Source organism: Myxocyprinus asiaticus, chromosome 5 (assembly GCF_019703515.2).
Source record: "Myxocyprinus asiaticus isolate MX2 ecotype Aquarium Trade chromosome 5, UBuf_Myxa_2, whole genome shotgun sequence".
Classification (NCBI taxonomy): Eukaryota; Metazoa; Chordata; class Actinopteri; order Cypriniformes; family Catostomidae; genus Myxocyprinus; species Myxocyprinus asiaticus.
In genome coordinates, this window is record NC_059348.1 from 39,018,163 (window position 1) to 39,032,332 (window position 14,170).

At 35.8% G+C, this 14,170-nt stretch overlaps 1 long non-coding RNA gene across 1 annotated transcript; it reads right to left on the bottom strand.

The window, feature by feature from the left end:
- Positions 1-6,968: 6,968 nt before the first annotated feature.
- Positions 6,969-7,471, bottom strand: LOC127440374 (uncharacterized). The gene is made up of 3 exons (XR_007897123.1): positions 7,428-7,471; positions 7,184-7,275; positions 6,969-7,092 (listed from the first exon to the last, which is right to left on the bottom strand). It is a non-coding gene; the product is annotated as an uncharacterized LOC127440374 (long non-coding RNA).
- Between the last annotated feature and the right edge of the window lie 6,699 nt (positions 7,472-14,170).

Consider the following 14,170-nt stretch of genomic DNA (forward strand, 5'->3'; position numbering starts at 1 on the left):
TTTATTGTATGCCTACTATTTTAACCTTACCAAAATTAAATCCTACTTGTGTTGTCCACTGAGGCTGTAAAATGTAATATAAGAATAATTAAAGGTATTCCATTGAAATTATATTAGCCATATCACTGGTTTCACCTCTTAAGCCTCATACAGGTTTGGGGTCAAAAGTGACCCCATTTGGTTTGGTGACTTTTCCTACATTTGCTATCTATACACTCACAAAAAAAATTCGGCTGGATTGTGGTGGTGTGACAAAAACAACCATTTTTGGGGTCAAATTGGAACCCACATAAGAAATTAATGGATGAGACGATAAAAGAGGATTTTTTTTTTTTTCATTTGTCACACACACACAGAAATGTAGGGGTGATACTATAACACATTTTCAATGTGGAACAAACATGCTCACACACACACCCACACAATCACACACAGGAATGAAAAGATGAGACTATAAAAGATAAAAAAATTTTTTATAGAATGTCAAGTAAAATCATCCACAAAGCAGAACACACACAGAAATGAAGGGTTGAAACCATAACACATTCACAATGTAGAACACACAGACACACACACAGAGAAATGAAAGGGTGAGACAATAATACTTATCACACACCAAGCATGCTCACACACATGCACACACACAAACACACACACACACACACACACACACACATACAGACAGATCAAAGGACGAGTTTGAGACAGTTGACCTTTTCCACTGTGAGAACGTTTACCCTTAGGGATGGGAGCTGCACCTTTCAGACAAAATACTGCATAGTTTATGATGATACTTATGCCGAGTTTACACTACACGATTTTAGGCCCGATTTTCACTCGCCGACAGTTTTGTGGAGATCGACAAAAGCCCGGAGTCATAGGCAAATCAGAGCTCGCTCCTGTGAGCGACGAACGCAGTGTATGAATGATCAAAGATGCGATCTGAGAGACGCGTCGCCAATGTCAGCGAGATATCTAGCATGTTAAATATCTGGACCTGTCTGCGATTCCAAATCGCGCAATGTGAAATGTGTTTTGACTGAATACAACTGCAGCGTTGACCTACAGCCAATGAGAGAGGAAGAAACGGGGCACGGGAAGTTTCAGTGGGAGGAGTCCTGATGTACCTGCAACAGAACATCAACTAGCATGGCTGCGGTATCAAGAAAGTCTCATTGGACCGAAGAAATGGGGGAACAATTTGTGGAACACTGGCAGGTGCACCAGTGCCTATTTGATGTTTCCTCTGAACTGTACCACAACCGGGTGGAGCAAGAGAAGAGTTGGAGAGAAATTGCCAATTCTCTAGGAAAGGTAACCAAATAGGTAGATTTTTCAGTAGGAGGTACTTTTTCATATTTTAACCAATAAAATATATGATGCCTTTAGGCGATTAAAAATATACACATCATATTCTGAAATGCATAACATATGATCATGCATTTGTTTTCGTATCTCGTATCACTTCTCATGTTTACTCTGTTGTGAAACGTAATTTGGAGTCCAGGCGGAGTCCTCGGGGATTCGTCAGTAGTGAAATGTTTTGTAATGTGTTCACCACTGTCGCCGATTCCTCGTGTAATTTGAAAACCCTACGACTTCCATGACAAAACAGACAGTTGTGTAATATGAACGGTACCACAATCCGATGTCTTTGAAAGTCGTGTAGTGTGTAGGAGGCATTAGTATAATTCTTTACAGTTTTATATTGTTCTTTCCTTTTTTTTTATTTATTTTTTTTTTTTTTATGAATAATTTATTTGTTGCTGCTCATTATTGCTGTACAGTTCACTGAATTTTCTGAATTTTGTTGCTTGCAAAAATGGCAGTTAAGCCATTGTAAAATGTTTATTCCAAGTCTTATAAATTATATAAATAAATGTACACAAATTAAATGATCACTGTTCATTCCTGTTCATTTCTATTTATTGCTGTTGGTTTTCTTGATTTTTTTTATTTTTTTTATTATTAATTTACTTTAATAAGTTATTGAATTGAGATGTTTGAAATATGTAGGGCTGCCCCCTGATATTTGACCAAACGTTAGTCGATGAGAAGAGTCTTGGTCGACCAAATTTTCATTGGTCGGTTGGTCGCAGGAAAAAAAATAAATTCCACAGGAAACCAACAAACACCGGTATTCCCGCTGGTTGGATGCTAGGTGGTACTATGGGGTAATTTTCATTAAGCAGGGTTAGGTTAAGCCTACACAATAAAGCTAGACACCTTGATTTCAAATGTAGAACTTTATTTTTTATTTATTTTAACTAAAGATTCAAATGAAACTGGAAAATAAATAAGTGCAATTAAAATGTGTGTTGTTCAAATTTTTGAAAGATGGTTTTACAACAGTTGTGAACATCTCTCTGGCAAAGAACCTGCTTCATCTGTGCATTCTCTACCGGTCGGGTATTTCGTTATCCGGGAAAATACATCATGTGTGTGAATAAATTCGTTTTGTTCCCTCCTTCATGATATATATACAGGTGCATCTCAATAAATTAGAATGTCGTGGAAAAGTTCATTTATTTCAGTAATACAACTCAAATTGTGAAACTCGTGTATTAAATAAATTCAATGCACACAGACTGAAGTAGTTTAAGTCTTTGGTTCTTTTAATTGTGATGAACTGTGATCATATTTAACAAAAACCCACCAATTCACTATCTCAAAAAATTAGAATATGGTGACATGCCAATCAGCTAATCAACTCAAAACACCTGCAAAGGTTTCCTGAGCCTTCAAAATGGTCTCTCAGTTTGGTTCACTAGGCTACACAATCATGGGGAAGACTGCTGATCTGACAGTTGTCCAGAAGACAATCATTGACACCCTTCACAAGGAGGATAAGCCACAAACATTCATTGCCAAAGAAGCTGGCTGTTCACAGAGTGCTGTATCCAAGCATGTTAACAGAAAGTTGAGTGGAAGGAAAAAGTGTGGAAGAAAAAGATGCACAACCAACCGAGAGAAGAGCAGCCTTATGAGAATTGTCAAGCAAAATCGATTCAAGAATTTGGGTGAACTTCACAAGGAATGGACTGAGGCTGGGGTTAAGGCATCAAGAGCCACCACACACAGACATGTCAAGGAATTTGGCTACAGTTGTCGTATTCCTCTTGTTATGCCACTCCTGGCGTCTTACCTGGGCTAAGGAGAAGAAGAACTGGACTATTGCCCAGTGGCCCAAAGTCCTCTTTTCAGATGAGAGCAAGTTTTGTATTTCATTTGGAAACCAAGGTCCTAGAGTCTGGAGGAAGGGTGGAAAAGCTCATAGCCCAAGTTGCTTGAAGTCCAGTGTTAAGTGTCCACAGTCTGTGATGATTTGGGGTGCAATGTCATCTGCTGGTGTTGGTCCATTGTGTTTTTTGAAAACCAAAGTCACTGCACCCGTTTACCAAGAAATTTTGGAGCACTTCATGCTTCCTTCTGCTGACCAGCTTTTTAAAGATGCTGATTTCATTTTCCAGCAGGATTTGGCACCTGCCCACACTGCCAAAAGCACCAAAAGTTGGTTAAATGACCATGGTGTTGGTGTGCTTGACTGGCCAGCAAACTCACCAGACCTGAACCCCATAGAGAATCTATGGGGTATTGTCAAGAGGAAAATGAGAAACAAGAGACCAAAAAAATGCAGATGAGCTGAAGGCCGTTGTCAAAGAAACCTGGGCTTCCATACCACCTCAGCAGTGCCACAAACTGATCACCTCCATGCCACGCCGAATTGAGGCAGTAATTAAAGCAAAAGGAGCCCCTACCAAGTATTGAGTACATATACAGTAAATGAACATACTTTCCAGAAGGCCAACAATTCACTAAAAATGTTTTTTTTATTGGTCTTATGATGTATTCTAATTTTTTGAGATAGTGAATTGGTGGGTTTTTGTTAAATGTGAGCCAAAATCATCACAATTAAAAGAACCAAAGACTTAAACTACTTCAGTCTGTGTGCATTGAATTTATTTAATACATGAGTTTCACAATTTGAGTTGTATTACTGAAATAAATGAACTTTTCCACGACATTCTAATTTATTGAGATGCACCTGTGTATATATATATATATATATATATATTTAAGTAATTAAATTAATATAATAAACGTGCGATGACTAGTCGACTAATGGCTTAAATTAACGACTACTAGTCGACTAGGAAAATCTTTGGTCGGGGGCAGCCCTAGAAATATGTGATAGGTAACATGAATCTTACTCTAAGTCTTCTCTTTGTAACACCATGGTCATGTGGAATCATTGCAAAAACTGACACTTCAAAACACCTCAAACCAAAAAATGGCTAAACTTTGACAAAAATAGTGATTTCTTTAATGTCTTTGATAATGTCTAAATATATATCCAAATGCATAAGTTATGATAAAAAAAATTAAATAAAAATCAGTTTGCTACAACCATGCAAATGAGTGGACCTCTGCAGCAATCTACTGGTTATAGTTGTAATTTCAGGTAATTTTAATAAAAAGTTTTTTTTTTTCTTCTCTCCAGCAGATGGCAGCAACCTGCCACTAATGCATGACACATTTTTCATATTTTTTTTTTCCAAGAATGGAACTGAGAATTGTAGATCATCACTGAAGTGAATGTAACATAAAATGTTCTTATTTTAAATGAAATTTTGTTTTTTTAATTATTATTATTATTATTTTTTAAACACACAACTCCCCCAAAAACTGCACAACTTTAGTGTTTTTAAATGAGTGAAGTTAGTGTTATTACATTTGTTGTAAAAAATTACATGATTATGATACAAAATTACACGTTTATTGTTTGGGGTCAAATTTGACCCCAAATACAAAGATAATGCACCGGTAATGAACAGAGTACAAGGGTTAAATTTGAGCTTTTAGAGCTACAAAGGTCTGATGACCATTCACTTGCATTGTATGGACCTACAGAGCTGAAATATTCTTCTAAAAATCTTGTCCATACAGCATCTTTGGGAAAGAATGTACGCTTCCGATAGATACTGTGAGTATCATTAGAAGGTATCTATGCATTTTGAATAATCAGATCAGATCTGATAAGTTCTTCATAGGTCATGGTGTTCTGAGCTTTGTTCATTCAGAATATGTTAAATGGTTCCTGCTCTCTGGAGGAAATGATATATTCCTGTACTAATTTACATATTTAAACTTATAAATATTTGTATTTTGAGTGCTACTCTTCTGACAAAAGGACTGCAGTGATGAATTTCCCATTTTACAAAAATGGTTACAATAAAATAAAATATTGCTCTTAGCAAAAAGTTTATTTTAGGAGTGAAAAGTGATCATTGGTCATCACTGATTTAGATGGTACATAATTTAATGTTGAGTAAGTATAATTGATTTAACTTAATTAGTGAAATTGCCAACTAACAGAGAGATCAGCGCTGGCAAATGTTCAGGCTGCTTATACTGTATAATTGCCATATACAGTTACACTTTTGAATAGTACTAGTAGTATCAAGCTATTAGGTTTCATTTCTATGATCAACATTTTTAGAATTAAATCTCTCATGGAATTCAGTGCCATTATCTCCTGCTCCATATGTATTTCTTCTCAGTATGTATTTTGGGAAGTCATTTGCTCTCTGAATGTACCAGAAGAGGTCTGGTGTTCTTGTAGATGCTGTATATTTACACTTTAATATTACTGAACCTCCTTCAGTTTCAGCTACATGTTTATCTGGCTGATCAACTATGTCCTCTGATTTGCATTCTGTAAACATATATGAACAATTTTGTGAAAAACAGTCTTGTAATATAGAGACAAACTAAATGTCCAGAGAGTCACAAATTGTACTCGCTTACCAAGAAGGATTGCAAATATAAGAATATCCTTCAACCAGGGTCCCATTGTGTCACTATTCCAGCATTTGTGCCAGCTCATACTGTTGTTTGTTTTTCTCTTTCCCTCGTGTCTCACAGGTGGAGCTGGCAGGCATGGTCAGCGTTTCCATGGGAACACTGATCGTTCTCTGGGAGGCGATGATCACGGCAATGATTTACTTGCCCGTTCCACCTGCTTCACTCTGATTGCACAACCTACTTATTCCTTATGTTCCCCTCTTTCTTACCAGTTTATTGTTTGCTGCCAAGTATTAACTGTGCTCTCTTGTGTAATTGGAGCTTGCTCGTGTGTCTGGTTGCCCTAAAGCTGTTTTGTATGTACAATGTAAATTTACTGATCCTCCTTCAAATACAGTGATGAGTTTATCTGGTTGATCAGCTCTCTCTTCTCCATGGCACTCTGTAAGACACTTTTTTTATTTATTTTTTTTATTTTTTATTTTTTTTTTTAACTTCACCTATAATCATGATTGAACAAGTAAACTGTTTTAAGTAATTAGGAAATTAAAAATGTGCCCTATTTACCATGACAAACTAATGCGAAAATGAACAACTGCAAAAAACAAATCATTTTATGTGGTGACTGAATCAGATACATCAGCAAGTTAGTTCTGTCACTGAGAAATGGGATGATTTGTAGCAAGGGAAGGGGAGTTTGTAACAACCCCAGAAAACATTTTAAACTGTGTGTGTGTGTGTGTGTGTGTGTGTGTGGGGGGGGGGGGGTTTGGGTGGTTTATTTTTTTAGGTTACTAACTAGTAATTACAAGGGTATTTTGCTGTAAATGTGATTTATGAGGACATTTCTAGTGTCCCCATAATTCAGATTGCTTAAAAACATAGTAAACTTTTTTTTTTTTTTCCTTTTTAATTATTTAAAAATGCAGAAAGTTTTTTGTGAGGGTTAGGGTTAGGGGATAGAATCTATAGTTTATACAGTATAAAAATCATTATGTCTATGGAGAGTCCTCTTAAGGATAGCTGCACCTACATGTGTGTGTTCGGGCACGTGTGTTTGTGCAACGTTAATTTCAACGTTAATGTTGCTAAAGCTAGAAATATTGTACGTCATAAAATAATGTTTTTGTATGAGTGTTGCATACACTTTAGTCACAGTGGGCTGCAGAGCACAGTAGTACACAGCAGAGTCAGACACATGCAGACTCTTGATTGTCAGTGGAACTCTTCTTAATATGGAGTCCAATGTTGCATTGAACCTCTCCTTAAATTCAGGCTCAGTTGATCCTTTCCCAAAAGAAAAATCACTCAGAATGAATTTAAGTGATCTGTTCGGTAGCTGTTTGTACCAGAAGAGATATGCATTTACTGCACTCACAATAGTGTAATTGCACAGTAAAGTCACTTGATCTCCCTCAGTTGAAGTCATTTCTCTTGATGGCTGTTCAACTTTGTCTTGTCCCCAGCACACTGGAAAATATACATTTCACAATACTGTTTATTTTATTTATTTATTTTATTTATTTATTTATTTATTTTTGCAAATGAACAATCACTGACATACATCAAGTGACTCAAACAAATAGGCTACTAAAGTGTGAATGTGGAAAGAATGTTCTCACCAATATCTTGTGCACTGATGAAAAGAGCAATTGCCACCCATTTTACCATTGTTATTGTGAGTTAAAGAGAAAGAATTGTGAAGTACTGTAAACTAATATGACTCTCTCTTTATGAGAGATCTCTGCAACCTTAGTGCATTTTTCTTGATATTTTCTGCTCTCACATCCTTACACAATTAAGGGTGTGCTTCCCCCTTGTGGTGACTGTATTTCATTGTGAATATCTCCGTTGTTGTAAATTACATTGAAAATCTAAGGAATGATTTGTGATAGTTAAACATTTAAACCAGAAAGTACAATTCCTTTAACAAATTATGCATATTAAATTGTTGTTTAAAATAATATTATAATCAACATGTATAATATGTCTACTATAACAAATGAATTCTCTTTTTCTACTTTTATGCAGCTACACTTCTCTGGTTTACTTTCAAACCAAGATGTTGCAGTATACTGTTAATATATTTGGATCCTGTATGATAAATTGCTCGTGCTTTTCCTCATTTGTAAGTCACTTTTATCTAAAAGTGTCTGCAAAATGATTACAGTAAATGTATAATACAATATTTTGATTGATTCAGAAAATTGAGATGAGTGGCCAGATAAAATTACAATAGAATACAGTAACAGAATTGAGTTAAATAGTCTTATATCTTTATCTATAATATATTTAAATAAAAATAAATATATTTTAATGTATTCAAAAACTATTTGTACCAGTCTTCTCATTTGCAAGAGCTATTACATGATAACATAGTCCGGAGCAATACATTTTTCAAAGCAATATAAAAGTGCTTTATAACAACAGTAGGCTTAAGGGTAAAATAATACTAATTGTATGAACAGCATTGAGTTGCATTTCTGATTTAATGACTGTCAAAGAAAAATTGACATTCTTAGTTTTATTTCAATTAGAACTTGGAAGTAATCTGAATAGAGTTTAAATTTGAACACATATTAAAACATATGTAACAATAAATTACAAAATTAAAAACTAAAGATGTAAATGATTCAAACTTGTGAATGCTCACACAGAGTTTTTGTATGAGTGCTGAATGTGTTTTAGTCTCAGTGGGCCGCAGAGCACAATAGTACACAGCAGAGTCAGACACATGCAGATCCTGGATTGTCAGTGGAACTGATTTTGAAGAGCTGTCGAGAACGGCATTAAACCTGTCTTTGAACTCTTGGTTTTTATTTCCATAAGCACTAATTGTGTTCAGCATGTATTTTGGGGATCCATTCCCTTTTTGCTGGTACCAGAAGATAGTTGGGGATGGATCAGTGCTTTCATATGTACAACTGATTGTTACAGCTGCACCTTCAAAAGCAGTTTGAAATCTTGTATTCTGGTGGACAGCATCCTGAGATTTACACCCTGGAAATAAATTTAGAATGTAATTTACCATTTTTTATTTTTATTTTATAATTTACTACAATTTAATATGAAGTCAATGGTGTAAAAATGTACTTACCCCAGAAATAAGTGATTAACAATACTATATATATTTTGCCAGCTGGTCATCATAATAAATACAACAGAGTTTTAAGCCCCTTTATTCTTCAATCTCTGTTTGCGAAGTTATACTGAGCACTGCCATGTGCACAAGCATCTGGAGGAGGAGACTACGACAGTATCTGAATACAAATAGTTTCATTATCACCTCCCTCTGGGGATTTGAAGTGCATTATGACACTTGAGTGTCTAATTTTATTTTTATCTTTTCTTTTTTTTTTTTTTTGTCTTTTGGGGCTCTGAGTTTGCAGAGACTTTGATCAAATATGATATTTTGGTCCAGTTTGATGCTGCGTATATCCATTATTGGAAAACAAAAAGGAGAACATGGAGCCAGGGGCTTTTAAATTACATGCAGAAATGGAACCTGCAGGCTATGTTTAACACCTCGGATGCATATGATATTATCAGAAAAAACGATTTGTCTGATGTCTTTTATGATATAGTAGTAGCTTGTCTACAGACACTATTATTATATAATCTCCTGGTATAATAACTCCATGATTCCCCTTTTACCAAATCTTTTCTGTTTCTGATTACTGTGGGATCCCTGCCAATTAGGACGATGGGGCTTTATTTGAGAGATTAGGTCTTGCGATGACAGATGACTGTTTAAATCTATATAAGAATAAACATGTATCTTGAATTCTGTTAGCTTCAAAACTACAGCTGTTTATGTCTGAGAATTAAACATGAATGTTTTTGAAATGCTAGAACAAAGAGGTCGTGGTTGTGAAAAATGTTCTGTCTTGGTGACTTTATTTTGTATTTGGGAATGATTTACGATATATTGAATGACAGGGGCTGTTTGTAGTAGAGCTCTATGTTCTTGTATGAGAGTGAAGCATTCTGAGATCACTGTGGGCTGCAGAGCGCAGTAGTACACAGCAGAATCAGACACATGCAGATTCTGGATTGTCAGTGGAACTGTTCTCAATGTGGAATCCATTGTTGCAGAAAATCTCTCCTCAAATTCAGGTGCAGTAGTTCCTTTACCAATTGTGAATTCACTCAGAATGAATGTTGGTGATGTGTTTGGTAGCTGTTTATACCAGAAGAGATATACATTTGTAGTAATAGAAGTATAATTGCACAGTAAAGCAACTTGTTCTCCTTCTTTTGCAGTCATTTCTTTGGAAAGCTGTTTAATGCTGTCTTGTCCCCAGCACACTATAAAATATATTTATCAATTAATAATTTGCAAATAATGAGTAGACTATCTCAAACAGATATTAAAGTGCAAATAATAGAAGAATGTTCTTACTAAAAAGATGTGCTGTGAAGATAATAGTAAAAATGATCAATTTTGCCATTACTGCTTCAGTTCAAAATGAAGAATATTTTAACCAATGTGAATTTTCCAAATGTGCTTCTTCTTATAGTGAGTCTCAGTATCCTTCTTACGATTCTGCATGTTGTATTTTCAGATTCTCATACTCATCAAGTCACACCCTGTATGATAATTTGAGGGATGATGCCTCTTTGTGTTTTTGATTCAGCAGTCTATATTAGGCTACATTACGTGCCATCAGTATCTAAATCATATTTATTTATTTTCTTTATTTAATCTTTTTCATATGTTTTTTTTTATTTATTTATTTTTTTTTATACACAGTGGGATGCAAAAGCTTGATTCATTTGTGTAAATCCTTCGTTTTTGTTCTTATATAATAACTACAGTATTTTCATTAGAATTAAGATTATCAGCATATTAATTTGAGTAAAAGGTTGAAAAATGAACATGAATTTCAGAATTTCTAGTATTTGGTATGTCCCCCTTTAATGACATGTATGCACTCTAGCTGGCATGGACTCCTAAAGTTGTTCAAAACCTGAAGACTCATGTTATCTCAGAATGATTTGAGAATGTTTTAAAAAAGCATCTTGTATGCCTTAATGGAAGCAAATGAAAAATCTGACCTTTTTGTCAAAAGGGTTAACATGGCCAATGTCACAAATTTGCTTAAATTTAATTAGTGACCTAGAAATGAGGGTATCATAAGGTACATAAACTTATGTGCTTCAGGGATGAATACCATTTTACATTATATTATATTTTCACTTTTCCTTCTATTACCCTTTATATCTAAAAAATAATAATTTCATTTTAAACCACACACAGGTGTTGCCGCAAGTGTTATCATATTATTTGAATTGTAGATTGTGGGTTTCATGTGGATTGAGATCAAAGTGAAAAATCAATATCAGTTTTTGTACAGCTTCACGTAGACTTTGTATCACTGGGCTCCGACTCTTAGAGCACAGTAATAAAGAGCTGAATCTGACAGAGTTACACCATTAATAATGAGTTCAGTGGATGTTTGTGATGTAGTCGACTGAAACCGAGGTTCAGAGGGGGTCCCAGTATTACTCCATGACCGAGCATCTTTCCAAATTAAATATTGAGGTTCTGTATTAGGATACTGTCTGTACCAGGAAAGTGTAACATAACTGCTGCTTGTTTCATATGAGCAACTCAGTGTTACTTTATCATCTTCTGTCTTAATGATGATTGTTCCTATATTTGGTTCTATCTGGTCTGCAGTCATCACACCTAAAAACAAACAAACAAACAAGATTACTTATGAGTCAAGTTGCACATAATTACCGCAATCACTTTTTTACACCAATGGAATGAAAAAAGTGTGACATTTTACCTGGAGTCACAATTAAAATCAGGAGCAGGTATCTTTCCATGTTTACTAATTCAGATTAGTTCTGTGTTGATGCTGTCTGTGTTCTGAGCTGTAGATCTGTGTTACTGTGAGTCTCTGCAGTTCAAACATAAAGCCATGATGGAACTTCCTGTTTTATGTGAGATGCTGCGATCTTTGCATTCTCAAGTGTCATATTTCTATCTTTTATTTATTTGTTTGTTTGTTTTTGCTGTGCTGTTGCTTAGAGGAAAGCTTTTGCAGCAATGCTTAATATTTTGCAGGAAATTCCACTTATATTTACATTTATTCATTGAGCAGATGCTTTTATTCAAGAAAAATACAGACATGCATTATAATAAATAGCCAACAATATTAGCAGTGCTTCAGAACATATTTTCATGAAAAGGATAGTATAAAGCAAGGCCATACTGTAGGTATAGCAGCAGAATAAAACATAAAATAAGTATATATACAGGTGCATCTCAATAAATTAGAATGTCGTGGAAAAGTTCATTTATTTCAGTAATTCAACTCAAATTGTGAAACTCGTGTATTAAATAAATTCAGTGCACACAGACTGAAGTAGTTTAAGTCTTTGGTTCTTTTAATTGTGATGATTTTGGCTCACATTTAACAAAAACCCACCAATTCACTATCTCAAAAAATTAGAATACATCATAAGACCAATAAAAAAAACATTTTTAGTGAATTGTTGGCCTTCTGGATAGTATGTTCATTTACTGTATATGTACTCAATACTTGGTAGGGGCTCCTTTTGCTTTAATTACTGCCTCAATTCGGCGTGGCATGGAGGTGATCAGTTTGTGGCACTGCTGAGGTGGTATGGAAGCCCAGGTTTCTTTGACAACGGCCTTCAGCTCATCTGCATTTTTTTGGTCTCTTGTTTCTCATTTTCCTCTTGACAATACCCCATAGATTCTCTATGGGGTTCAGGTCTGGTGAGTTTGCTGGCCAGTCAAGCACACCAACACCATGGTCATTTAACCAACTTTTGGTGCTTTTGGCAGTGTGGGCAGGTGCCAAATCCTGCTGGAAAATGAAATCAGCATCTTTAAAAAGCTGGTCAGCAGAAGGAAGCATGAAGTGCTCCAAAATTTCTTGGTAAACGGGTGCAGTGACTTTGGTTTTCAAAAAACACAATGGACCAACACCAGCAGATGACATTGCACCCCAAATCATCACAGACTGTGGAAACTTAACACTGGACTTCAAGCAACTTGGGCTATGAGCTTCTCCACCCTTCCTCCAGACTCTAGGACCTTGGTTTCCAAATGAAATACAAAACTTGCTCTCATCTGAAAAGAGGACTTTGGACCACTGGGCAACAGTCCAGTTCTTCTTCTCCTTAGCCCAGGTAAGACGCCTCTGATATTGTCTGTGGTTCAGGAGTGGCTTAACAAGAGGAATACGACAACTGTAGCCAAATTCCTTGACATGTCTGTGTGTGGTGGCTCTTGATGCCTTGACCCCAGCCTCAGTCCATTCCTTGTGAAGTTCACCCAAATTCTTGAATTGATTTTGCTTGACAATCCTCATAAGGCTGCGGTTCTCTCGGTTGGTTGTGCATCTTTTTCTTCCACACTTTTTCCTTCCACTCAACTTTCTGTTAACATGCTTGGATACAGCACTCTGTGAACAGCCAGCTTCTTTGGCAATGAATGTTTGTGGCTTACCCTTCTTGTGAAGGGTGTCAATGATTGTCTTCTGGACAACTGTCAGATCAGCAGTCTTCCCCATGATTGTGTAGCCTAGTGAACCAAACTGAGAGACCGTTTTGAAGGCTCAGGAAACCTTTGCAGGTGTTTTGAGTTGATTAGCTGATTGGCATGTCACCATATTCTAATTTGTTGAGATAGTGAATTGGTGGGTTTTTGTTAAATGTGAGCCAAAATCATCACAATTAAAAGAACCAAAGACTTAAACTACTTCAGTCTGTGTGCATTGAATTTTCTACGACATTCTAATTTATTGAGATGCACCTGTATATGTTAATAATAGAAAGTGCCCACGTAGACACTGCCTCTAATGGCCGCTAAGCAACTCCCTATACATGACAATTATTTTATATCTTCTGATTTAGTGTGTCAATAGGAAATATCAGTTTTATATTTCCAAACATTCCCTTTGCAAACTGAATAGAATAGAAGTAGAACAAGTAGACCTGCAACAGATGATATGGGCCCCACAGAGCCCGGATCTCAACATTATTGAGTCATTCTGGGATTACATGAAGAGACAGAAGCAACTGAGACCATTCATAGAACTGTGACAAGTTCTCCAAGATGCTGGGAACAACCTATCTGCCAACAACCTTGAAAAGCTTTGTGAAAGTGTATCTAGGAGATTTGGTGCTGTTTTAAAGGCATAGGGTGGTCACACCAAATATTGATTTACTGTCGTTTATGTATACTGCGCTTTGTATTAAGTTTATTGATAAATATAACATTTTACTTTTGACCTTTTATTTTCACCTTTCCCTGTATTACCATAACTGAGATATTAATTCATACGTAACCACACACAGGTGTTGTTACAATTGCAATCATACA